Genomic DNA, 26,041 nt, shown 5'->3' on the forward strand with positions numbered 1-26,041 from the left:
TGCACATACACGTGCTCTCATTTTTGTCTTGTTTTCTTCTTTGCTCAGTTTTTTCATTTCTTCTTGTTTGCCTCATTTCTTCATTTCTTCTTGAGTAAGGTACAGCCATCTTTGGGGAGAAGTGGTGTGGCACCAGAAACGAGAGGGACACTCAGGATAGATACCCTGCTGACTCATCATGGGAATTTGGGCAAGTCACTAAGCAGGAAATTGGAGGAGTCAGTGCTGGTTAGGGAGTTAGTTCATGATGGAGGCATGGACAAAATCTGGTGACCTCACGGCCTTGGCAGTGGCATTTCTACATGTTTCTATTGCCACCACCTACCTTATAGGTATTAGATGATCCAGCAGTGAGTTATTCTGTGCAAGATGGAGCAAAGGCTTTGGGGTCAGGGAGCCTAGGGGTTATTTCCTGTCTCTGTTGTTTAATAGCTGTGTGACCTCACGTGAATTTATTAATCTCATTTACCCTCAGTTTCCTTGTTTGTAATACCTGCCATGAAAGGTCCTTCTGAGGATCACAGATAATACACCTAAAGTGCTCAGCAAAGTCCTAACACAAGGAGGGTGTTCATAAATGGTCGCTATTGGAGGGAGTCTAAAAAGTCTCTTTCAAAAACTTAATACACCCATATAATCCCAATTTTAACCTCTTTCTGACACACACACACACACACACACACACACAGCATTTACCATTTTAAGCTCTTGAAACTAGATATCCACCCTACTATTTTAAAAGTGGGCTTTTGTCATCACAAAAGTGATCCTGTTGCCAGTTCAAAGGAACACTCATGAGGGGTGCCTGGGTGGCTCAGTCGGTTTAGTGTCCAACTCTTGGTTTCAGATCACGTCATGATCTCACAATTTGTGAGTTCGAGCCCCTCATCAGGCTCTGTGCTGAAAGTGCAGAGCCTGCTTAGAATTTCTCTCGCCTCTCTCTCTCTGCTCCTCCCTGGCTTGCTCTCTCAAAAAATTAAAATCAACATTAAAAAAAATAAAAGTAAATAAATAAAATCTGCTTAAAAATAAAACAAAGGAACACTCATAGCTAAGAAAAAAATTAAAAGGCAGAAATGTATTATTTTCTTAAATTATTCTCTGGTAATTCCAACTCATTCTCTCCCATGCCTAATAATGATGTCAAAAACAACAGCCAATCCACATCCTTTCTTGTTGACTGAAGCCCGGCTGGTCTGGAGCCAAATCACCCTTTGGGCTTGCTAGCAACTGCACCAAGCAGCTGTATTACATTGCTTGGATAGATAAATAAGTGGTCAGGAGTCATTTTACACGACAGCCTTCTAGTTCTACAGAAACTAAAAAAGATGATCCATACAAATGGCCAGGTTCCCCAGGACCGTGTACCTGTATGTTGCCCCTACATTAGAGCACCTTGCAACCGCCTTCTGGGGCAAGGATGCAAGGATGCAGGGCCACCAGGAATTGTGTGACACTGGTATGAGGAAGCTGGGGCCGGTGCAGGGACCCCTGCAAGCAGTGTGCTGCCTGCTGAAGGATATAGCATTGCTCTTGTGAAAAGTGCCTTTTTAGTCAAAGCAATAAATCTTCCCTTGTTTAAATGACAGATGGTTAGGATTGTCACTTCTGTTTCCAGCAAAACCCGTAAGAGGGAAAACAAATAACGGGCATTCAGAGTTCTTGGTTTTCAAGAATACTACTTGGAAAAATTTGAAACCGTGTAGCTTTAGCACAGTTATAGGGTGTTTTGGTTGACACCAAATGCCCCACCCCAGTGATGTACCCGTCCTAATCCCTGGAATTTGTGACTATGTTATGTTCCATGGTGAAAGGGAATTAAAATTGCAGATGGAGGCAACGTTGCTAATCAGACAGCTTTAAAACAGGTGATTATCTCGGATTGTCCAGTGGTCCCAGGGCAATCACAGGGGAAGGAGGAGGCCAGAAAGTCAGGAGTCAGAAGCAAGGTTTTAGTGATGTGAGTGAGGGCTTGACCTGCCTCCACTGGCTTTGAAGAAGAAAGGGGCCGTGAGCCAAGGGAAGCGGTGGCCTTTAGGAGCCGGGAAAGGCAAAGGATATCATTCTGCCCTCGAACTTTCAGAAAGCCTTGCAGACACCTTGATTTTGGTCCAGTGAGACTCCCTTCAGACTTCTAACCTGCAGAACTGTGAGATCAGAATTTTGTGTTGTTTTCAGCGATTACACCCATGGTGATTTGGTACAGCAGCAATACAAAATTGACATAGCATTTCGCTCTGAACAATGAAAGATCTAAAATTGACGAGCCCAAATTTCATCTCTTCCCTTTTTCTAAGAGAGTGGGATGACAGAGCCAAAGCAAGGCAGAGGACTGTGACACCAAAGGGCCCAGCTGGCTGGCAGGGTCACGGCTGATTGAGACCTCTATAATCAGTTCCCTGGCTATTTCCCCCTCCCTGCCTTACACCATGGGGTTCTTCTCCACTGGCCCAGGCCTCATATTGCCTCCATTTGCTTTCACTCCTCTTTGCTTGCTCTCATCCCCTTTGTCATGATTTTTCTCTCCTGTTTCCCTAGGTGTCTCCTCTCCACTTCTCCTCTTCCACTCTGATAGGGTCTGGCAGTGGCCCAAGCTGGTAAGGGGAAAGTGGACATTCCTACATTTCCCTCCCTCTCCCCTCAAAGTCTGTAGTCCCTGGGGATAGAATCTTGAATGAAAGTGCAAAGAGTAAAAGGAGCAGATAGGAAAAGAGGCACCTGAAACCAGTAAGGATCCAAACAAATGGGAAGGACGACAGACAGATGCCACCTCGTCGTGTTGACTTAAGTGTCACCGTTTCTCTTACAAAGTCATTCCAGTTTACACCAGGGATGACAGCAGATACCATTCCTGTGCTCTTGTTCCCTAAATAGTTCACTGCACACTCCCAGCAGAGTTTAGGATGCAGAGCTAAGTGCTCTCAGCGTACCCAGCCCCATCACCGTTTGTGGCCTGTGCAGAATTTGATGGATGCTTCAAGCTAGTCAGATATTCACTGAGTGCCCACTGCGTACTGGGCAGTGCACCAGGCACAGGCCGTGCCCGGGCTGCGGGGCCTGCTGGCTGGTGGGGGGGTGGGCTGTCTGGGACTTGAAGCAGTTGCCATTTTCCCAGCGCAGCATCCAAGCAGTTTACCGCGGGTGCTGTCCTAAAGACACAAGCTTATCTAATTTAGACAAGAACAACACACTAGAAAATTTCCGCTAAAGGTTGGTCAGTGACTCTGTGTGCCTCCCAAGAACACGGTAAGTTCTTCCTTTGGAGTCAGGGGGCTGCCTCCAGGGCCCAAGGAAAGAACATTCCACCCCTCTGCCTGCGACGTGATGTCCCAAGTATGCTAAGTAATGCCTGTATCATCTCAACCATCTTTGGTCATTTGACAAGCTTTATCAGATGACTTCATATATTGGGTGGAACTGAATCTTTAACAGGGACGATGCTGCTACCCTAACACCCCACCACGCCCTAGGCAGACTCCACCTCAGGACTGCATTTTCATACATCGGAGATGGAGGAGGAGATGGAAACTGTCTGCTTCTAGTTCCCTGAATTGCTACAGCCTCCAACTGCTCTCCTTGGCTTCTGTCTTTCCCTCCTGCAGTTTTGCCCAAAAGCTTCTTAGAGGGATCTTTTAAAAATAACACTGAGCCACCCCTTTCTGTCCCTCCTGCCTCTGTACCTGAGTTGGACGCTTTCATAACACCCACATTTCGCCCTTTGTTTCAGTCATCACACTCAACTGTCATTGCCTGTGCACCCAGTGCATCTCCCACTAATCTCTGATCCTCTGGCTGGCCTGTGCCTGTCTTAGGTTTGTATGCAGACCGCTTAGCCCTGAGGCCAGGAGCCAAACACTCCATGGGTCTTGAGCGAGAGCCACTCTGCTACCTGAGAACTGAGTGATCCCCCACGGTTCCAACAGTCAGGCCCAGACTCTTCATTTCAGTTTTCAGCTACTCTGATTTTCCTTATGTACAAGCTTTCAGATCTCCTGTTGGCCCTCATCTGGTTCTTGCATCTTCAATCTGTCAGTGGTTTCCTCTGCCTACCTATCTGTGGTAACTTGTCTTCCAGAGAGAGCCGCCATCATTGTCTTCTCTTCTGTGTACACATACCACTCCCCCACTGAGAGATGGGGCTCTGTTCCTTGAATCTAGGCTGGCCTCTGACTAATTTCACCAATAGAATATGGTAGAAGGGAAGGGCCAGTTCTGGACCCACTCTTTAAGAGGACTGGCAGTTCCCACTGCCTGTCTCTTGCAGCCCGGAACTGCTATCAGTAAGGCCAGGAAACTGCTGTGAGAGAGAAGCCACATGGAGTGGGGCCAACGCACCAGACACGTGGTCTGAAGAAGCATCTTAGACAACCAGCCCCGTCAAGCCATGAAGGGAATCCAGTCTGAGTGTAACAAGAGGAGAGATCCCAAGCTGAGTACAGTCAGCCTACAGAGATAACTGCGGTTTTAAGCCACTAAGTTTTGGGGTGGTTTGTTATACGGCAATAAGTATCCTAAATACTATCCTTCAAAGTGCCAAAGCCAAAGCTTTGCCTTGGTGGTTGCTAGTCTAGGTGCCCTTGATCTCTAACTTCTTTAATTCTCATTGATGCCACATATTTTGTTATCCAACTATATATATTATTATTTTCTTCATGACCAAACTCTCTGGTCTTTAAGGTGCTGAACAGCGGAAATGTCTTTTGTAATCCCTTCAAGTCCTAGTACTGAACACAAATGTAAGCAGTAAGCTGTTGAATTGAATTCTTGGTCATTGCATTCTTGGTCATTTTAGCTCTCTGCCAACTGTTTACATTTTTTTAATGTTTATTTTTGAGAGGGAGAGGGGGTTTGAGCAGGGGAGGGGCAGAGAGGGAGACAAAGAATCCGAAGCAGGCTCCAGGCTCTGAGCTGTCAGCATGGAGCCCAATGCAGGGCTCAAACCCACAAATCACAAGATCATGACCTGAGCTGAAGTCGGACGCTCAACTGACAGAGCCACCCAGGCGCCCCATCTGCCAACTATTTTAGCTTTGACTCTCCTTCACGGGCTCTTTCGGGGCATTCTTTCAAGGCATGGTTATGAGACGTGTGTGTGGCAGCAGGCAGCCCTCAGGGCCCTTCTGCTGGGAGACTGTGTGTTACAGTGCAGTGGTTCTCAAAGTGTGGCTCCACATGAGCAGATTCAGCATCATCTGGGGGCCTGTTAGAAATTCAGATTCTTGAGCCTGCCCCAGACCTATGAGATTAGAATTTCTGTGCGGGTCGGGAAACCCAGCCTTTGGTGTTTTAACAAGCCTTCCAGGTAATTCTGACATATGCTAAAGTATGAGCACCACGGTTGTAGCGGAAAGAGGCCTGTGTTAAGGTCAGAAGGCCTAGGATTCTTTCATGCACCAGCATTTGTTAAATACGCACCTGCTTGTGCCAGGTTCTGTGCTGGGGGCAGGGGACCCTAAGATGGCGGTAGGTTTGTCTCTGCGCTTGTGGGCCGAGGGAGGGTGGTGGCAGAATGTGTGCACGAATAAACGAGACACGCCCCATGTTATCTCTGCTCACTAAATGAGAGAGTCCCAGTGTTTTGCCCTCACTTTTCTACCTGTGGATCAGATGCCATTATCATGAAACTTCACTTAGGAATGAAGGTTCACTAAGGTTGAGGAACCCTTTTATTAGAATGGGTTTGTATTAAAGATCAGTTAGTAGGGGGCGCCTGGGTGGCTCAGTTGGTTAAGCGTCTGACTTTTAATTTTAGCTCAGGTCACGATCTTGGTGGTTCCTGAGTTCAAGCCCCGCATCAGACTCTGCACTGACAGTGTGGAGCCTGCTTGGGATTCTCTCTGTCCCTCCCTCACTTGTGCTTGATCTCTCTCTCAAAAATAAACATTAAATAAAAAACCACAAAAAAATCAGTAGCCCACTGAACAGTTTATACACAAGCTCAGCGTACAATAGAAAATTAAGAGTGAAAATCAGAGTCATTCGTAGCCCTACCAACTTACAGATCATAGATGACAGCTAATACCATTTCGGTGTATTTTCCTCCAAACTCTTCAACGTCTGCATCTCCTCTCCCCTTAGATATTCTCTTAGTGGCATGTGGTGACCACTGTAAGTCACTTGTTTCCTGGAACTTCAGTGTCTGTCGGGGCGATGGAGGCAGCAGGTCACCGTGTTTGTGGGCAGTGAGCATGGCCGGCTGAGGCGTGGGTGCAGCGGTAGCAGAGACAGTTCCTAGCTCCCATTCCCCCTTGGGCCCGTCTTCCCCCTGCAGTTACTCCCTCTTTTCTGGTCAACTGCACAGACTCTTTCCTGCTTCTTCTGCGTGTCCTGTTTTTCCTCTTTTTACTTAAGCTTTGTTTCCCACCCGTGGTCAGCCCGACCTTCCACGCCCCTCTCCCCTCGACCACCCTCGACCAGTTCCTCTTAGTCCTTCAGGACCCAGTGCAGTGATCGGCATACGGGGGCAGTGTTCCCCGATCCTTGCAGACTCTTAATCCCACTCTCCTCTGGTTTTCCGCTGCTCTCCTTCATGCCTGCATTTCGGTACTTGTCTCGTGTGAGTGTTACACAGGTAGGTGTCTGATGCCCTTGCCCTAGGACAGAGGCTTCTTATTCATCTCTCTGTCCCCTAAGATACATGAAAGGGTTTCTGTAACGTCTGCAAAATGAATAAATAAAACCCGCAGGCCTGTCAGAGTCCCCCAGAACTGCTCTTTAGGAGCACGGGACCCACTGGCGAGCCCCTGGGCTAGACAGGCTTCTGACCTTGATACACCGGCACTGTGCTTCCTTCAGGGAAGCCTCTCTGTGGTTTGGATTTGAGCTTTTTGAGAGATTTTTTAACAATCCAGCCACAATGGAAGGAAGCACTTTCACGTAAGATGGGAAATGGGCAGAATAGGAGAATAGAGGTCTTGGAAATGCTGTCTGTGATGGCCTAGAGTCTTGTAGCAGATTCAGACTCCCCAGACTAAGGGAACGTGTATTCTCTAAGATGAGATCAGTACTGTTACATCTTTATAGAAAAAACCAGAGCTGCCATGAGACACAGCCAGTGAGGCTGACTCAAGACAAAAGAGGCATTTTTCTGTTTTCTTTAACAGAGGGTAGCAATCAATTCTGTAGTCATCACTCTGATCCCTGACAACGAATGGGTCAGAGGGAGGAAGAGAGAGATTGGGGGGCTGAAGAAAGACGGAAGAGCGAGCAGTATCTACAGAGCGGCCTGGGAGGGAACTTCCCAGAGAGCAAATGAACGCAGACAGCTGATTTTGTTGTGATGACAGAGGAGGGTCCATGCGGTGTCCTGAGAGCAGCCTCGCGGGAAAGGCGGAGAGGCATAGCCAGACCGTTGTGGTTGTGCAGACATAGGGGATTGCTGTTGCTGGCGGCCACCTGGCTGGCCTGGAAGAACACCACCGGGGTTCAGTTGGAGAGCTAGGAAGATGGCTCTTAGTACTTGTGTGTCACATGTCATATTAGTGGGGTAGCACTATTTGTAGCTAAAAACAACTCTACTGGGATTTCAGAGTTGAGTTCTCTGTGACTTTGGCCCACTCTGCCATCATTAGGGCTAGACGTGCTCACAGAGACACAGCTTTCTATTATGTTCCTGAGAAAATCAGAGGAGACACCTGTTAATCTGTATCAGGGAGTGAAATTTCTGGCAGCTCGCAAGCTCACAAAAGAGGCAGGTTGAACTCGTTTAGGGTCCTCACTGGCACTAAATAGTGTTGTTCTTTGCCTTGTCTCCTGTATGCGCTGGGATCCACCCATGGCCAGCATGACCTGCACCCTCTCTCCTGGACCCCCTCGTCCTTCATGACCCAGGGCAATGGTCAACGTGTGTGGCCAAGCTTCCCTTGTAGAGTCTCCACAGTGCTCCCGTCATACCCTGCTTATGGTTATTTCATGTGAACATTTCATATGTAGGGAGCTGGATCCAGGGCCCTTGTGTCACATGCACGTGACATGGCTTTTGGCCTAAGCACGTCCTTGCTCCTGACCGCCAAATCATTTCTTCCTGTTCTGGGAGGTAACCCTTAATTTCCGCTGCATTTTGCTCTTGTAATAGCACTAAACGGGCCACCTTTGTTTCTACTCAAGCAGCATTTGATGAGACTAGGCAGCGATGACAGGAGGCCCTCATTCCCCCACTGAGCCAATTCTACCCTGCAGGATTGCACGTGCCCACCTTCACAGGTGGCGGGACAATTACTGGTCGCCTTCTAGACCTGCTTCAAAGCTTCCTGGAACCTGGCAGTGAATGAAATGCACAACCTTCCAACTCAATGACATTTAAGGCAACCACTCATCGGTTCAGGCAGCAAAATAAATTGGTACTCAGATGCTCCCAGTCTATTTTTCTGGTTAGAGCTATAAATAAAAGAAATGATTGCACCACTGCCGGTGTGACACCAACCTGCCCCCTCCCCAAGCCATCACATTTTCTTGCTCGCTCTCTGGCTTTGTTCTGGGCCCCCTGAGGAACACAGTGTTAAGGATTGTATTTCGAGGTTGCCTGGTGGTGTATCTACATTTGAGTCTCACACAAATAAATATAATGAATGAATGTGGATACATTTCAATTGCATATCCACCCGTACTGAATTTGTAATTCATTCACAGGAAAATATTTTCCATTAAATATTCTAACTCTTCCGATATTCTTACTTAGTCCCTTTTGTTCATGGGACTAAGTTGCATCACTCAGTGGTGACATTTAAATGACAGTTTCTACAGTCACACTGAGTGATGACCTTGTGAAGTGTGGTGCACTGTGTGCTTATCCAGTAATTTATATATCTCATAAATACTAGTTGTGATGTCTGAAGAGAACTCAAATGGCAAGAAGTATTTTCCCCCACACAAATGCAACATCTTTGGAAGCATGCTCTGATACTTATTTGCCCCATGATTCCCCAAATTCCTTCCCTTCAAGGCCATAAACATTCTAAACATTGCTTTCCCCACCCCAATACCCCAGTACTTGAACGTTAAAAATAAAAGCAAAACAGGTTTCCCACTCTCCTTCCCACCCCCCAAGACACTGATGTCTGTACAAACACAAAAGGCGGGGGGAGGAATCAATCAAATCAAATGATCTTCACCTCTTTCAAACGAAATCTGCTTTAATCAGTATGCTAGCACATTCTGTCAAACTCCCCTGACCTTTGAAACAATACATTATTCCTTCAATTTCAGCCAAAGCTAAGCCTTTGCCAGCCCCAAACCGGCTCTACATAGGGGCTGTTGCCAAGCTGACTTCCCTGGCTCAGTAGAGAGGCTGCTCCCCGGCTCTGCTCGAAATTAATAAGGCCAATCAGAAATGCACAAAACCTGCATGACCAATCATTCTCCAGGCGTTTGCCATCTCCTCTGCGGTCAGATAAATCACGTTGAAGCTATTACACCAATGACCATAAATTAGGGGGCCTGGCGGTGCGTCCCTTCCGAGGACACAGCAGGCTGAGACTGGGGAGAGCGAGTGCAGGTTCCCGCAGCGGGGAAGGGAGGTCGGAGCGCCGGCCCGAGACCCCCCCTCCCCCAACAGGAGCTGGACGCGCGCCCCCAGCTGCTGACGCGGGCTGCTCAGGGCTGGCCTCGTTCCCCCAGGTGCGGGGACTCCATCTGCGCCGCTCCGCCAGGCTATTTACAGCCGAGGTTAGGCCGGTGATTGCTGGCATGGAAAACTCATTTCTCAGCCTGGCTTTTATTTACACTCTTATTAAGCAGCCCTTCACTCACGGCGGAATGGCAGCGAGTGGCCGCGGCGCGCGCTTGGCCCGGGGCCAGGCAGCCGGAGGGGCTGCGGGTGAGCGACGGCCGCCCCAGAGAGCGCGGTGCGCGCGGGGACAAAGGCGCCCTGGAAGCCGGGCGCCGCGGCGGGCAAGAGCCTGGGCGTTAAGACCACCCTGCAAGAGTTCGAGCTCTTTGTGTCCAGATCGCCCCTCGCAGTCTCCGTCCCCTTGCTCGCCGAGCTCCTGGTAAACGTTGAACAAGAGAAAGCAAAATAGTGATGTGCTTTGACCTCCATCCAAAACCCTAGGTAAAGATTCTGTCTTCCTGCAGCCCCTCTCCACCCGCCGAAGCCTCCCCTGCCGGGTGTAGTTCCCTCCCCCCTGCATCCAGCGGGGGTGGACTCAGCAGTAAGGACTCCGGAGGGGGAAACTTCCCGGCTGTTCTTTCCTTTCCGTTGGCAGCACGTAAAACCGGAGCAGGCCTGCGTGTGTGCCTGTGAGCCTGAATGTCCTGAAAACCCTCCAGCAGCCCCTGCACGTCTGGGGCTCCTCCGCATGCATATTCATGCTCAGAGCAGTAAAACCTAGGTCAGCTGCTTGGAGACTGTGATCCTGAAAGCTGACCAAGCTGGAGAATTCAATAAAATGAAGACCGAGCAGTCGGAGTCCCGTGCAAAGAGGACTTGGGGGCATTCAGGCAACGTTTTTTGTACCCCCCCCCCCCAAAAGGGACAAAGGAAAGAGGAAGAAGTTTCCTGGGGGACGGTTTCCACAGCCCTTCCCTTTGCTGTGGACATGGTGATTTCTTTCTTGAATCCCGCCCACTCTCTTTCCTAATGTCCTCAACCCCTGTCATCTTAATGCTTTTTTCTGCACAGGGTCCCTTTTGGTTGAACACGTTCTTCCTTCCTCTATCCTCTCATCTGATGACACCACTCTTCCCCCTTCCTTTTCTTCCCAGAAAATAGTGGGTTCCTCTTCTGTCCTCCTGATCCTCATTTCCATCACTCCCTTCAGAAATGCCCCTTTCCTCTTTCCTGGTAGCTCAGGACACGGTCATTTTTTTGGTCTAGGGTGGTGCTGGGGAGAGTGAAGACACCAGAGCAATAATGTACTGCCCTCTAGGACTGCTGTGCAACGGGCAGCAATATTATGGCGCTGCACTGAGTCTCTGAAAATTTATTTGTTGAAGACCTAACATGTAGTGCCTCAGAATGTGACTGTTTGGAAATAGGCCCTTTAAAGAGGTAAAGAAGGTAAAATGAGGTCATATGGGTGGGGCCTAATCCAATATGACAGGTGTCCTTCCAAGAAATTTGGACACACAGGGTAGACACCAGGGATGCGTGAACACAGACAAAAGACTATGTGAGCACACAGCGAGAAGGCCAAGCCAGGCAAACAAAGCAGAAAGGCCTCGGGAGAAACCAAACCTGCCAACACCTTGATCTTGGACTTCTGGCCTCCAGAACTTTAGGAAGTAAAATTCTGTTGTTTAAACCCCCCAGGGCGTGGTGCTTTCTCATGGTGGCCCTAGCAAACTAACACAGGTACTAAGGAAGCCTGCCTGGAACATTCCTCTGGCCCTCCCTCCGCCTCCATGATTTGGAAACTCTCCCTCAGGATGGCTTTACCCTGATACAACTTTCCTTTTTGTTATGTTCCAGGTGATCTTGTTTAAGATAAGAACCTACCAACCAGTGAAATTTCTCTGCTGGAAGAGCTTGATTTTTATGCCTTCTAATCTGCACTTTTGTTCTGTGTAGGGTTTCCAGATAAAATACAGGATACCCATCTAAATTTGACTTTAAGATGAACGGCAAATAATTTAACTATGTCCCAAGTACTGCATGGGACATACTGTTCTTAAATTTTTTTTAAATAATTTTTTAATGTTTATTATTTTGGAGAGACAGAGACACAGCGTGAGAGAGGGAGGGGGAGAGAGGGAGACACAGAATCCGAAGCAAGTTCCAGGCTCTGAGCTCTCAACACAGAGCTTGACTTGGCTTGAACTCCCGCACTGGGAGATAATGACCTGAGCCGAAGTCGGACGCCTAACTGACTGAGCCACCCAGGCGCCCCTGCTTTTTAAAAATTCTTTATTTGAAATTCAGATTTAACTAGGTAGCCTGTAGTTTTTATTTGCTAAATCTGCACTAGTTCAGGGGTGTGTATCTTTAATATCTTTACACTGTGGTTCTCACAGTCTCCTGAAGAACATTTTGAAAATACTGATGGCTGGGTTCCTCCCTGGGGGATTCTGATTCTGATTTAATTAGTCTGAGGTGGGGCCTTGTCAAAGGGACTTTTTTTTTTTTTTCTTTTTTAAGCTCCCAGGTGATTTTAATGTGCAGCGAGGCCATAGACTCCCTGCAGGAGATAGGTATTAGCTAATTAAATGCTCAGGGTGACTGCATTGTTGGATTTAGGCTCCCTTAAGCTTGAATTCTTTGGGTTTTATTCTGTGAAAAAATATCATCTTATCACTGTTCTTATGGCTGAGCCCAGAGGCAAAGGTCAACAGATCACCGAAAAATGCCCTGTTGGTATGTGAAATGGTCTTTTTACTTCAGGTCAACTGAGCCCATAAAGAAAGATGTCGAGAGCTGTAATATTGACACCACTGTAGCAAATGACTCTCCATCTCAACACTTCAGGTTTTGTAATAAATAGTGCAGCTGGGCCCCCTGGTAAAAGATTTACCTTTTACCATTACTTTTATTACAGGTCAGTGCTCAAGAACGCAGGATCTGTTTTTAAGTACGCTTCTAGTTCAGGAGGAGTTTGGACATAATTTTGTTCTGTGCTTCCAGACCCTGGGTTTCTGTTCTTCAGCTGTTAATTGGCATGTATGGAGAAATTCATAGAAAGTTTAGGTATTGTGGCTACTACCTCTGGGGTAGCACACTTTTTCTTGTGCTTGGGGACAGGCCTTCTAGTTGAGCCTGGTACTCACTTTCATGCTGAAAATAACCGTTGCCGACAGAAACCTTTCCACTGAGTGCTTAGGAGATGGTGGCACAGAGCTCCAGCTGCGAAAGAGTCAGAACCAGAGTGAGAGGGAAATAAAATGCCTGCGACAACACATTTTATAGAAAATGACATGGGTGGGTCAGCAGATGATATTGCTTGATGGCTCTGTGCAAAGTTCAGGAATGGAGATTTGAAGTGAAAGAGCTTTGTGGGCCACCTGGGTGGCTCAATCAGCTAAACATAGGACCCTTGGTTTTAGTTCAGGTCATGATCTCATAGTTTATGAGCTCAAGCCCCATGTTGGGGCTTGGGATTCCTTCTGACCTTCTCCCACCTGTCACATGCTAGCGCTCTCTCTCTCAAAATAAACATTTAAAAAAGAGCTGTGTTAAAAATGTCATCTAAGTAATCACAGACACGATGGAGGTTTTGCAACTACTGTTTACCTAATGAGAAGTTCTAGAAGCTGTTACAGTGAGAGGTAGCTGAGTGCAGAATATAAGTTTTGGATTTGAAATTCTGCTTCAGTGCTCCTTGCTTCTCGTGTCCCTGGGCAACAACTTAACCTACCTGAACTTTTATTTCTTCATCTGCAGAAATGCTTCTGGAATAGTAGGATAAGGACTTTTGCCATTCCATTCTCCCATACAATCAAAGAGAACACTGGTCAAAATTGTGAAAGTCAGCTTTTTCAAAACACTGGAAATTAACCAAAGGATTGCAACAATTCAAGGAGTGTTTATTCAAGAAAATCAGCTGAATCTCAGTAAGAACAGGCTCTCAGTAAGAACAGGGAGCTTTGTGGCATTTTAACTTAACCACTTTCCTTACCCTCACTCCAGATATGTGATAGCCTTGAGCAACAATAGCCTCACAACCAGAGTAGCTCTTTTTTTTTTTTTAATTTTTAATGTTTGTTTATTTTTGAGAGAGAAATGCACAGAGTGTGAGCAGGGGAGGGGCAGAGAGAGAGGGAGACACAGAATCCGAAACAGGGTCCAGGCTCTGAGCTCTCAGCACAAAGCCTGATGCAGGGCTTGAACTCACGAACCACAAGATCATGACCTGAGCTGAAGTCAGACGCTTACCTGACTGAGCCACCCAGGTGCCCCCCCAGAGTAGCTCTTAAACCCAAAAAACTAACAGCCAATGAAGGGGGAAGAATGGGTTCATAGCTCTCCCAGAAGCCACAGCCCCAGAGAATTGACACAACTTGACTGTCTTGAACCCTGGAAGCAGTTCCCTGGAAAGACCCCATTCCTAGGGCTTGTCTTAACTTGACCAGTTCTGTGTGAACAGTCCTATTCCCGATGCATTAGTCAAAAACAATTAGCAACAACTGTTTAACATCACAGCTGTCTAAGGAATTGATAGCACTTGAGGCTAACAAGAGACTGATCCAAAGTTTTAACTGAAAAAGCTAAAACTGGTCAATGAGATGTCCACAGAGGGCATACTCTAGCATATTCCTAGAGATCCGTGAGTCCTTGCACATCTGCAGGTCAGTACACATACCCAGGAGATCTGACTAGGGCTACTCTCTATCTCTGGCTGACTTTAAGGCTCTTTAAAATAAGAAGTAAAGGCTAAGGTAGGGTCGTCAGCTACTTTCCAAAGCACTGAATGTACTCCGACTTTGATGAATAACATTAACCCACATATCCAAGGAGTTCAGTGAACTCCAAGTAGGATAAACCCAAAGAGATCACACATAGACACAACATAATCAACTTCTTGAAAGCAGTAAGAGAGAGGTAACTGACTCATCACAAAGGATGCTTAGTAAGTTTAATGTCCCAACAGAAACCATGCAGGCCAGAAGGTGGTGGAATCAGAACATATTCAAAGTGCCAAAAGAAAAGAAAATGAAACAAAAACCCCTATTAGCCAGGAACTTAAGAGCCAGCAAAACTATTCTTCAGAAAAGAAAAAGACATCCCCTGATAAACAACTGAGAGAATATGTCACAAACAGACCTGTTTTACATGAAACACGGAAGGGAATCCTTTACTGAAATAAAAGGATACTAGATAGTAACTTGAATTCACATGAGAACACCAGTAAAAAAAAAAAAAAAAAAAAAATGAGAATTATAAAAGAGTAGAAACTTGTATTTAAACCTCTTCTGTATTTTTTAAAAGCTGCATAAAATAATTATTAAACTTTTGATAGGTTTACATTGAATACAGATCTGTATGACAGAGTACAAAAAAGAGAAAAGGAATGTAAGTATATATTGGAGAAATGTTTTTGTTTACTAATGCAATTAATCTGGTATTAATCTAACTTAGATTGTTTTAAGATGCTAATTGTAACCTTTAGGAAAACCACTAAGAAAGTAACTTTAAAAAATATAGTAGTGACACAAGAAAATATGTGGAAAGATAACAAATACTTGCAGACTAAAGACCATCCTACTAAAGAATGAATGGACAGGGGCACCTGGCTCAGTTAGTTAAGCATCTGACTTCGGCTCAGGTCATGATCTCACGGTTTGTGAGTTCTCGTCCTGCATCAAGCTCTGTGCTGACAGCTCAGAGCCTGGAGCCTGCTTCAGATTCTATGTCTCCCTTTCTCTCTGCCCCTCCCCTGCTCATGCTCTGTGTCTCTCTGTCTCAAAAATAAATACATGTTAAAAAAAAAAAAATTAAAGAATGAATGGGCTAACCAAGAAGTTAAAGAGCAAATTAAAAAGTACATGGAAGCCAATGAAAATGATAACACCACAGAACAAAACCTCTGGGGACGCAGCAAAGGTGGTCATAAGATGGAGGTATATAGCAATCCAGGCCTTCCTAAAGAAGGGAGAAAGGTCACAGATACACAATCTAACCTTACACCTTAAAGAGCTAGAAAAAGAACAGCAAATAAAACCCCAAATCTGCAGAAGACAGGAAATAATAAAGATTAGAGCAGAAATCAATGCTATCGAAACAAACAAACAAAAAACAGAACAGATCAATGAAACCAGGCGCTGGTTCTTGGAAAGAATTAACAAAATTGATAAACCACTTGCCAGTTTGATCAAAAAGAAAAAGGAAAGGACCCAGATAAATAAAATCACGAATGAAAGAGGAGAGATCACAACCAACACAGCCGAAATACGAACAATAATAAGAGAATATTATGAGCAATTATATGCCAATAAAATGGGCAATCTGTTAGAAATGGACAAATTCCTAGAAACATATACACTACCAAAACTGAAACAGGAAGAAATAGAAAATCTGAACTGACCCATAACCGGTAAGGAAATTGAATTAGTAATCAAAAATTAGAGTCCAGGGCTGGATGGCTTTCCAGGGGAATTCTACCAAACACTTAAAGAACAGTTAACACCTATTCTCTTGAAGGTGTTCCAAAAAATAGAAATGTAAGGAAAACTTCCTAACTCTTTCTATGAAGCCAGAATTACCTTGATTCCAAAACCAGTCAAAGACCCCACTACAAAGGAGAACTATAGGCCAATTTCCCTGATGAACATGGATGCAAAAATCCTCAACAAGATACTAGCAAACTAGATCCAACAATACATTAAAAAAATTATTCACCACTACCAGGTGGGATTTATACCTGGGACGCAGGACTGGTTCAATATCCACAAAACAATCAATGTGATACATCAACAAAAGAAAGGACAAGAACCACATGATGCTCTCAACAGATACAGAGAAAGCATTTGACAAAATACAGCATCCTTTCTTGGTAAAAACCCTCAAGAAAGTAGGGACAGAAGGATCATACCTCAAGATCATAAAAGCCATAAATGAAACACCCACCACTAATATCATCCTCAATGGGGAAAAACTGAGAGCTTTCCCCCTAAGGTCAGGAAAAAGACAGGGATGTCCACTCTCACCACTGTTATTCAACATAGTATTGGAAGTCTTAACCTCTGCAATCAGACAACACAAAGAAATAAAAGGCATCCAAATTGGCCAGGAGGAGGTCAAACTTTCACTCTTCGCAGATGACATGATACTCTATATGGAAAACCCAAAAGATTCCACCAAAAAACTGCTAGAACTGATCCATGAATTCGGCAAAGTTGCAGGATATAAAATCAATGCACAGAAATCGGTTGCATACCTATACACCAATAATGAAGCAACAGAAAGAGAAATCAAGGAATCAATCCCATTTACAACTGCACCAAAACCATAAAATACCTAGGAATAAATCTAACCAAAGAGGTGAAAAATCGATACACTGAAAACTATAGAAAACTTATGAAAAACAATTGAAGACATAAAAAGCTGAAAAAAATATTCCATGCTCCTGGATAGGAAGAACAAATATTGTTAAGCAATCTACATATTCAATGCAATACCTATCAAAATAACACCAGCATTCTTCACAAACAATCCTAAAATTTGTATGGAACCAGAAAAGACCCTGAATAGCCAAAGCAATCTTGGAAAAGCAAAACCGAAGCTGGAGGCATCACAACCCCGAACTTTAAGATGTATTACAAAGCCGTAATCAAGACAGTATGGTACTGGCACAAAAACAGACACTCAGATCAATGGAACAGAACAGAGAACCCAGAAATGGACCCAGAAACGTATGGCCAAGTGATCTTTGACAAAGCAGGAAAGAACATCCAATGGAATAAAGACAGTCTCTTCAGCAACATGGTGCTGGGAAAACTGGACAGCGACATGCAGAAAAATGAACCTGGACCACTTGCTTATACCACACACAAAAATAAACTCAAAATGGGTGAAAGACCTAAACGTTAAGACAGGAGGCCATCAAAATCCCAGAAGAGAAAGCAGGAAAATACCTCTTTGACCTTGGCCGCAGCAACTTCTTACTCAACACATTTCCAGAAGCAAGGGAAACGAAACCAAAAAGGAACTACTGGGACCTCATCAAAATAAAAAGCTTCTGCACAGCAAAGGAAACAGCAAAACTAAAAGGCAACTGACGGAATGGGAGAAGAGATTTGCAAACGGCATATCAGATAAAGGGTTAGTATCCAAAATCTGTAGAGAACTCAAACTCAACACCCAAGAAACAAATAATCCAGTGAAGAAATGGGCAAAAGACATGAATAGACATTTCTCCAAAGAAGATATCCAGATGGCCAAGCGACACATGAAAAAATGCTCAACATCATCACTCATCATCAGGGAAATACAAATCAAAACCACAATGAGATACCACCTCACACCTGTCAAAATGGCTAATGTGAACAACTCAGGCAACAACAGATGTTGGCGAGGATGCAGAGAAAGAGGATCTCTTTTGCACTGCTGGTGGGAATGCAAACTGGTGCAGTCACTCTGGAAAAAAGTATGGAGGTTCCTCAAAAAATTAAAAATAGAACTACCCAAACAACCCAGCAATTGCACTACTAGGTATTTATCCAAAGGATACGCTTATGCTGTTCTGAAGGGACACCTGCACCCCAATGTTTATAGCAGCACTATCGACAATAGCCAAAGTATAGAAATAACCCAAATGTCCATCGATAGATGAATGGATAAAGAAGATGTGGTGTGTATATATACACACACACACACACACACTCAACAATCAAAAAGCATGAAATCTTGCCATTTGCAACTATGTGGATGGAACTAGAGGGTATTATGCTAAGTGAACTTAGAGAAAGACAAATATCATATGACTTCACCCATATGAGGACTTTAAGATACAAAGCAGATGAACATAAGGGAAGGGAAACAAAAATAATATAAAAACAGGGAAGGGGACAAAAACATAATACACTCTTAAATATAGAGAACAGGGGGTTATGGGAGGGGTGATGGGCTAAATGGGTAAGAGGCTTATGGAATCTACTCCTGAAATCATTGTTGCACCATGTGCTAATTTGGGTGTGAATTATAAAAAAATAAATATAGAAAAATAGTAGAGGTACAACAAAGGAACTAAAATGGTGTACTTGAATTTGTTTAATGCAAAAGAAGGCAATAATGAATGAACAGAGGAACAAAAAAGACGTAAGACACATAGAAAACAAATAATAAAATGTAGACATAAATCCTACCTTCTCAACAATTACATTAAATGTATATGGATTAAACATTCTAATCAGGGGAGCCTGGGTAGCTCAGTTGACTGGGCATCTGACTCTTGATTTCAGCTCAGGTCATGACTTTTTGGCTAGTGGGTTCTAGCCCCGCGTGGAGCTCTGCACTGACAGTCTGGAGCCTGCTTGGGATTCTCTCTCCCCTTCTGACTTTCCCTGGCTCATGCTCTCTTCTTCTCAAAATAAACTTAAAAGATAAATAAACATTCCAATCAAAAGGCAGAGAGTGCCAGAATGAATTTATAAACCTGCTGTAATTATATTTTCTCTATAACAGACACTCTTTAGATTCAGAGATACAAATAGGCTCACAATAAAAGGATGGAAAAAGATGTCCTATGCAAGAAGTAACCAGATAAGAGAACAGCTATACAAATACCCAACAAAGTAGACTTTAAGATAAAATCATTACCAGAGACAAGGGAGGACGTTTCATAATGATAAAAGGGTCGGGGCGCCTGGGTGGCACAGTCGGTTGGGCGTCCGACTTCAGCCAGGTCACGATCTCGCGGTCCGTGAGTTCGAGCTCCGCGTCGGGCTCTGGGCTGATGGCTCGGAGCCTGGAGCCTGTAGCCTGTTTCCGATTCTGTGTCTCCCTCCCTCTCTGCCCCTCCCCTGTTCATGCTCTGTCTCTCTCTGTCCCAAAAATAAATAAACGTTGAAAAAAAAAAAATTAAAAAAAAAAAAAAAGGGTCAATCCAACAGGAAAATATCACACACACACACACACACACACACACACACACATATATATATATATATCTAACAAGAGTCCCAGAATACACAAAGCAACCATAAAATCGAGGAGGGAAGCAGACAATTTAACAATCATAGTTGGAGACTTTTACACCCCACTTTTAATAATGGATAGAACTAGGCAGAAGATCAACAATGAAATAGAAAAGGTGAACAATAGATAAACTAACTATATCTAATAGACAACTAAAGAACACACCCAACAGCAGCCAAATATAAATATACACTCTTCTCGTGTGCATGTGGAACATTCTCCAGGAAAGACTACAGGTATCCCCTGCTTTTCAAAAGCTTCCTTTAAGACACTTCGCTTTTATGAAAGACCACCATTAGACCTCCATTACGAAAGACCTCCTGTTTTTGCTAACTGAATGAAATCCAAAGAGGATTTTCACATTTACAAAGAAAAGGTAAAAATAGTGTTCAGCATTGGTTTTGTAGCAAGCCATTATAGATAAGTGCACACCCTGAACAACAGGAGTGGCACCACCAAGCTCTTTCCTCAGGAACTACACTCAGCATTTCAGCATCAAGCTGCCAAAGCTTTGAACTGTGTCTGTGAGCATCTGCTCTTCAGCTTGATTTATTTTGTGCATCCATTAGCAAGATGTGTTATAAAATACGAAAAAGCCCAAAAGAGGTCTGGGAATGCTCAAAAATCTTTCTATATAAATTAATGATAATTGCTTCTTCACTTTATGCCATTTCAGCTCACAAAAGGTTTCATAGGAACACTCCACTGTTGGGTGGGGAGAAACCTGTTTATGTTAGGTCATAAAACAAATCTCAGTAAATTTTAAAGGACTGAAATTGAACAGAGTACATTCTGTGATCACAGAAGATCGTTTGTAAAATGTGATAATATTTACCTGAGAAGGGGATAAAGGAAATCAGCTCTCAAGTACCTGGCACAGGGCCTAATAAATATTAAGAATATAAGACACAAACGGTGTTGTATTTTATCTCATGCTAGAGCGTGGTAAATGATAGGGTAACTTCCTCCTTAAAAATTAAAAAAAAAATATTTCACAGCTTTAAATTGGTGGTGGATTATATAACTGATGGTGTCTCAGTGTTGAAGAAATACAGTGTCACAACCCTGACGCTTCAACCACCACTATGGCTAGAAATTGAATATAAAACTATTATAGCAGTAAACAACTGGCAAATTTCTAAATTATCCTGTAACTAAATAAGATAAAGGATTACTGATCTTACCTGTTTTTTTTTAATGTTTTTATTTTTGAGAGAGAAAAATGACAGAGTGAGAGTGGGGGAGGGGCAGAGGAGGAGGGAGGCACAGAACCCAAAGCAGACTCCAAGCTCTGAGCTGTCAGCACAGAGCCCAACACAGGGCTCGAACCCACAAACTGAGATCATGACTTGAGCTGAAGTTGGAAGCTTAACCGACTGAGCCACCCCCGGTGCTCCTACCTGGTTTTTCTTAATGATAGGCCATTATTGTTCATTAGTAAGTTTGACTCTTTCATTCATTTCCCACCAGAGAAGATCAGGCCTTATTTTCAGGAGTTAATTCTTCTGATCAAGATCTAAAGTTTGAATTTTTACTTTGCAACAGAACCTAGTTCAGATGATCTGTGGCTACTTTCATGCAACAAAGCAGAGTTGAGTAGTTGTGACAGAATCTAAATGACCCATAAAACTGAACTATTTATTAGCTGGCCCTTTACAGAAAAAGTTTGCTGAAGTCTAACCTAAGAACTAAATAATCCTTAGGTGGGCCTGGTAGATGATATTTCAGGAAAGCCACTGAAAAGGCACGCAGTCATCCTCTTATTTTCAAGTTTGTATAACTTTTTTCAACATGGCCAATCTTGTCTCATTCTGAATGCCCATCACCGCCCCCCACTCAATGTTTGAAGCAATTTCCAGATATACATTGTAACATCTATAAATATGAGTCTATCTGAACTGTATTTTAAGACGCGTAAAATGAATAACGATAGCACTTATCTTTTATGAAAGTATGAGCACAACCAAACTACAGTGTTAATTTTCAAATTCTGTGCATTTGGTAGATCGGCCAGATGGCCCCTGATTTATATTTTGGGCTTCCATGATTTGGAATTTTCATTTTTTCACCTGGGACAATGAGAGTAGAGATTTTATAGTTCTCTAGAATCTCCCCCCAACTTTTTGTCTCACTGACCAAACTCTGCAAGGAAGTGATCTTGGATTCAGAACTGCTAAAACTACTATTTTCAGGTTCCACAATTCCTTTGTTTTCACTAGAGATGCCTGGTCGCTGACATACTAGTAGTACTTAAAGGGTTTGAAATGGCTTGGTTTGGGACATTTTGCTACCGTGACTTCACTTTTCCCTCATGTGAAACATTCCCCCAGCCCCACTCCCACCTCATAGCAGTGCCTTCTGAATGCCTTTTTGGTGACTATATTTGGAAATTACAATTAAAAAAAATTTTTTTAATGTTTATTTATTTTTGAGAGAGAGAGAAAGAGAGAGTGTGGGTGGGGAAGAAGTAGAGAGAGGGGGACACAGAATCTGAAGCAGGCTCCAGGCTCTAAGCTGTCAGTACAGAGTGGGATGTGGGGCTTAAACCCATAAACTGCAAAATCTTGAACTGAAGTTTGATGCTCAACCAACTGAGCCACCCAGGTGCCCCTGAAATTATAATTTTTTTAAAAAGGGTAAAGGGCGTGCCTGGGTGGCTTAGTTGGCTGAACGTCCAACTCATGATTATGGCTCAGGTCATGAGTTCGAACCCCACACTTAGGCTCTCTGCTGACATCGCAGTGCCTGCTTTGGATTCTCTCTCTCTTCCCCTCCCCCAGCTCGTGCTCTCTCAAAATAAATTAAAAAAAAAAATTAAAAAAAGGGTAAAAGAGAAAATGCAGATTTATATTCCCCTTTTAGAGAAATGCTATCCCCCAGGTTGGCATCCGACCTTCCAAAGCCCTGTCCGTGGTCCCCTCCGACCAGCACATGGTCAGATCTAGTGCCCGAGAGGAAATCGGTGAGCACCCTGCCCCCACCTTGTGCTCATTCACACTCTGAATCTCTTGCAGTCAGCTCAAGTGGAACCAATAAAGCAAAAGAGGTTAGCTGGCTGGAAAACGGCATCACAAGTGAAAGAGACTAAAAATGGAGAGTTGCACTTAGAGAGCAATGGTCTCTTCAGGGCTCTAATGATAGAATAAGCAATTAAAAAGACAGACTAATGGCTAGGATGCATAGCTCACTTTTTGGCCTGACATTTAATTGAGGGAAAAGCTGGGATGGCAACAACTTTGAAGGGGGGGATTTAAAAAAATACACATGTACATACAATTCAAATATGGTTTTGTTTTCTCTCAGATATAACTTGTCACTCTCAAGCAACAGTCCTGGGAGCGAAAGAAGCTGGTGACTCCCCCAAGGGTTACAAATGGTACATCATGGGATGGTCCTAGTGTTAAGTGAGGGGTTAAAGACCTTCCTTTCCCCCTTGTAGTCATCATTCTCCCAGCTTAGTGATGATCACGGTAAGCTGCACAGTGACACAAAAACATAGGTGTGGAGGAGAGCTCTTGCTGGGACCCAGATCAGCCATCAGATTCTCCACATTACTGCCCTAAGTTGGTTTCCCTCATTTCAGTAACTCTGCCAGGTTCCATATGGAGGATTCATTGCCCAGTTAACACATGTATTTTCCCAATGCCCTTCTCTTTTTAATTTACATTTTAAAACACTTTACCCCAGGTTCTCTATACCTTGTTTCAGTTGTGTATTAAGGTATCCAAATCTTAAGTGGCTTAAAGGAAAACCATTGTATTTGTTCATGTTTCTGTGGGTTAGGAATTCAGGCAGGGCTCAGTGTGGATGGCTCCTCTCTGCTCTGTGATGTCTGTGGCCCCAGCTGGAGTGGACTGAACAGCTGAGAGCTGGCTAGGCCTCTCTCTTCTTAGGGTATCACCTGGAGTGACTCCAGAGGGATTTGGGGATGAAGGATGGCCTCACTTCCAATGTCTGGGCACTCTGGTTATCTCCCTGGTGACCTCTCATTACTCAGTAATCTAGTCTGACATTTGCAGTGTGGCTGGCTTCCAAGAGTGAAAGCAGGTGCTACAAGGCCTCTAGAGACATAAATTTGGAATTCTCAGAACGTCACTTCTGCATTCTATTAATCAAAGTAAGTCACCATCCAAACCAGATTCAAGGGGTGGGGAAACAAATGTCACCTCATGATGAGAAAAGGAGCATTTGTGAACAGACACAGGAGGCAGATGGCAGCCATCTTTGGAGACAACCTACCACAACTTTCAAGAGCTAATCTGATAAGCTAACTGCTGCTCATGAGAGAATGCTAGAAGACTCCTCCACCTTCCACAGAGACTCCTCCATCTCAACCTTCAGGCATCTAATCCTGGATTGACTCTTCATGAGTTTCTACTACTGAGTGGGGAGCAAGAGGCATCACATGCATTAGGGTACAAGTGAAATGAAAAAAGCTGGGAGGGTTTTACAATGAAACCATTCTGAGTGTTTTCTAACTAGTCTGCTCTTCCAAACTAAGCTTCAGACAAGCTATAGCCTCCTTTTAGCTTTCTTTTGTGAATCAAATAACTTAGTTATTTTTAACACTGTGTTATTTTCTAGATTACTTTTAACTTCCTGGACTCTAGAACTAAGCAGAATTAGCATTCTTTGCTATCCTGTCCCATCTGTTAACTTTTCTCTATAAGACAGAACATTTTACTAACACTTTGTAAGCACTTAAAATGTTTAAGTGACTAAGGAGAGTCTTGACTTTTATAATCTTAGGCAAGTATATAACTCACTAGCCCTCTCAAAAATATCTCTTGGGATGAATGGTTCAATCAACAAAGGATATAATACTTGTAAATATTTATGCATCCAACAAAGGAGCAACTAAATAAAGCAAATATTGAAAACTGAAAGGGAGAAATAGACAGTAATACGATAATATTAAGGGACTTTAATACCTCACTTACATCAATGGGCAGCTCATCTAGAAAGAAAACCAATGAGGAAACATTGGCCTTAAGTGACGGGTTAGATCAGATAGATTTAAGAGATCTATATACAGAATATGCCATGCAAAAGCAACAGAACATATAGTTCTTCACAAGAGCACATGGAACTTTCTCCAGGACAGATCATTTGTTAGGTCACAAAACAAGTCTTAACAATTTAAGACTGAAATCATATCAGCCATATTTTCTGACTACAATCGTATGAAACTAGAAATTAGTTAGAAGCAAGAAAATTCACAAATATGTAGAGACTAACCAACATGCTATTGAACAATCGATGGGTCAATGAAAAAATCAAAGAGGAAATCAAAAAATACCTTGAGACAAAAGAAAATGGAAATACAACATACCAAAACCTACGGGATGCAGCAAAAGCAGTTCAACAGGGAGGTTCATAGTGATAAATGCCTACCCTCAAGAAACAAGAAAAGTCTCAATGTAATTACACATCTCAAGGAATTAGAAAATGAACAATGTTCAAAGTTAGTAGAAGGAAGGAAATAACAAAGGTCAAGGCAGAAAAGAATGAAATAGGGACAAAAAGAAAATAGAAGAGATCAATGAAACCAAGAACTGGTTCTTTGAAAAGATAAACAAAATTGACAAACCTGTAGCCAGACTCACCAAGAAAAAATAGCCAGGACTCATAAATAAAATTGGAAACAAGAGAGGAGACATCACAACTGATATTACAGAAATACAAAGGGTCATAAGAGACTGCTACAATTATATGCCAACAAATTGGACAACCTAGAAGAAATGGATAAGTTCCTAGAAACATACAACCTTTCAAGACTGAATCATAAAGAAATAGGAAATATGAACATACTGATTACTAGTAAGGAAAACCTCCCAACAAACAACAGTTTAGGACCAAATGGCTTCACAGGTAAATTTTGCCTAAGATCCAAAGAAGAATACCAATCCTTCTCAAATTCTCCTACAAAAGAGGACATAATACTTCCAAACTAAGCATATGAGGCCAGCATTACCTAATACCAAAACCAGACAAGGATACCCCAAGAAAAGAAAATTATAAACAAGTAACCTTGTTTATCCTTGATAAACATGAATACAAAAGTTCTTTAAAAAATATTAGCAAATCAAATTCAACAATATATCAAAAGCATCATTCACCCCAATCATGTAGGATTTATTCCAGAGGTACAAGGATGGTTTAATTTCCATAAACAATGTGATACACCACATTAACAAAATCAAGGATAAACATATCATCATCTCAATAGATGCAGAAAAAGCATTTGGCAAAATTCAACATCCATTTATGATAGAAACGCTCAACAAAGTGGTTATAGAGGGAATATACCTCAACACAATAAAATAAAATAACACAATATATGACAAGTCCACAGATAACATCATACGGAACGGTAAAAAGCTGAAATCTTTTCTTCTAAGATTATAAATAAGAAAGTGATGTGTGCTCCTGTAACTTTTATTCAGCATAGTATCGGAAGACCTAGCCAGAGCAATA

At 43.4% G+C, this 26,041-nt stretch overlaps 1 protein-coding gene across 1 annotated transcript in view; it reads right to left on the reverse strand.

Moving 5' to 3' along the window:
* Positions 1–9,932: 9,932 nt before the first annotated feature.
* The window catches only part of PPM1H (protein phosphatase, Mg2+/Mn2+ dependent 1H), a 281,418-nt gene continuing 265,309 nt past the window's right edge, over positions 9,933–26,041 (reverse strand). Inside the window, exon 12 of the transcript XR_004343889.1 lies at positions 9,933–9,983. The gene's annotated coding sequence lies outside the window, so the exon portion shown is untranslated. The remainder of the gene's footprint in view (positions 9,984–26,041) is intronic.

Source organism: Lynx canadensis, chromosome B4 (genome assembly GCF_007474595.2).
Source record: "Lynx canadensis isolate LIC74 chromosome B4, mLynCan4.pri.v2, whole genome shotgun sequence".
Classification (NCBI taxonomy): Eukaryota; Metazoa; Chordata; class Mammalia; order Carnivora; family Felidae; genus Lynx; species Lynx canadensis.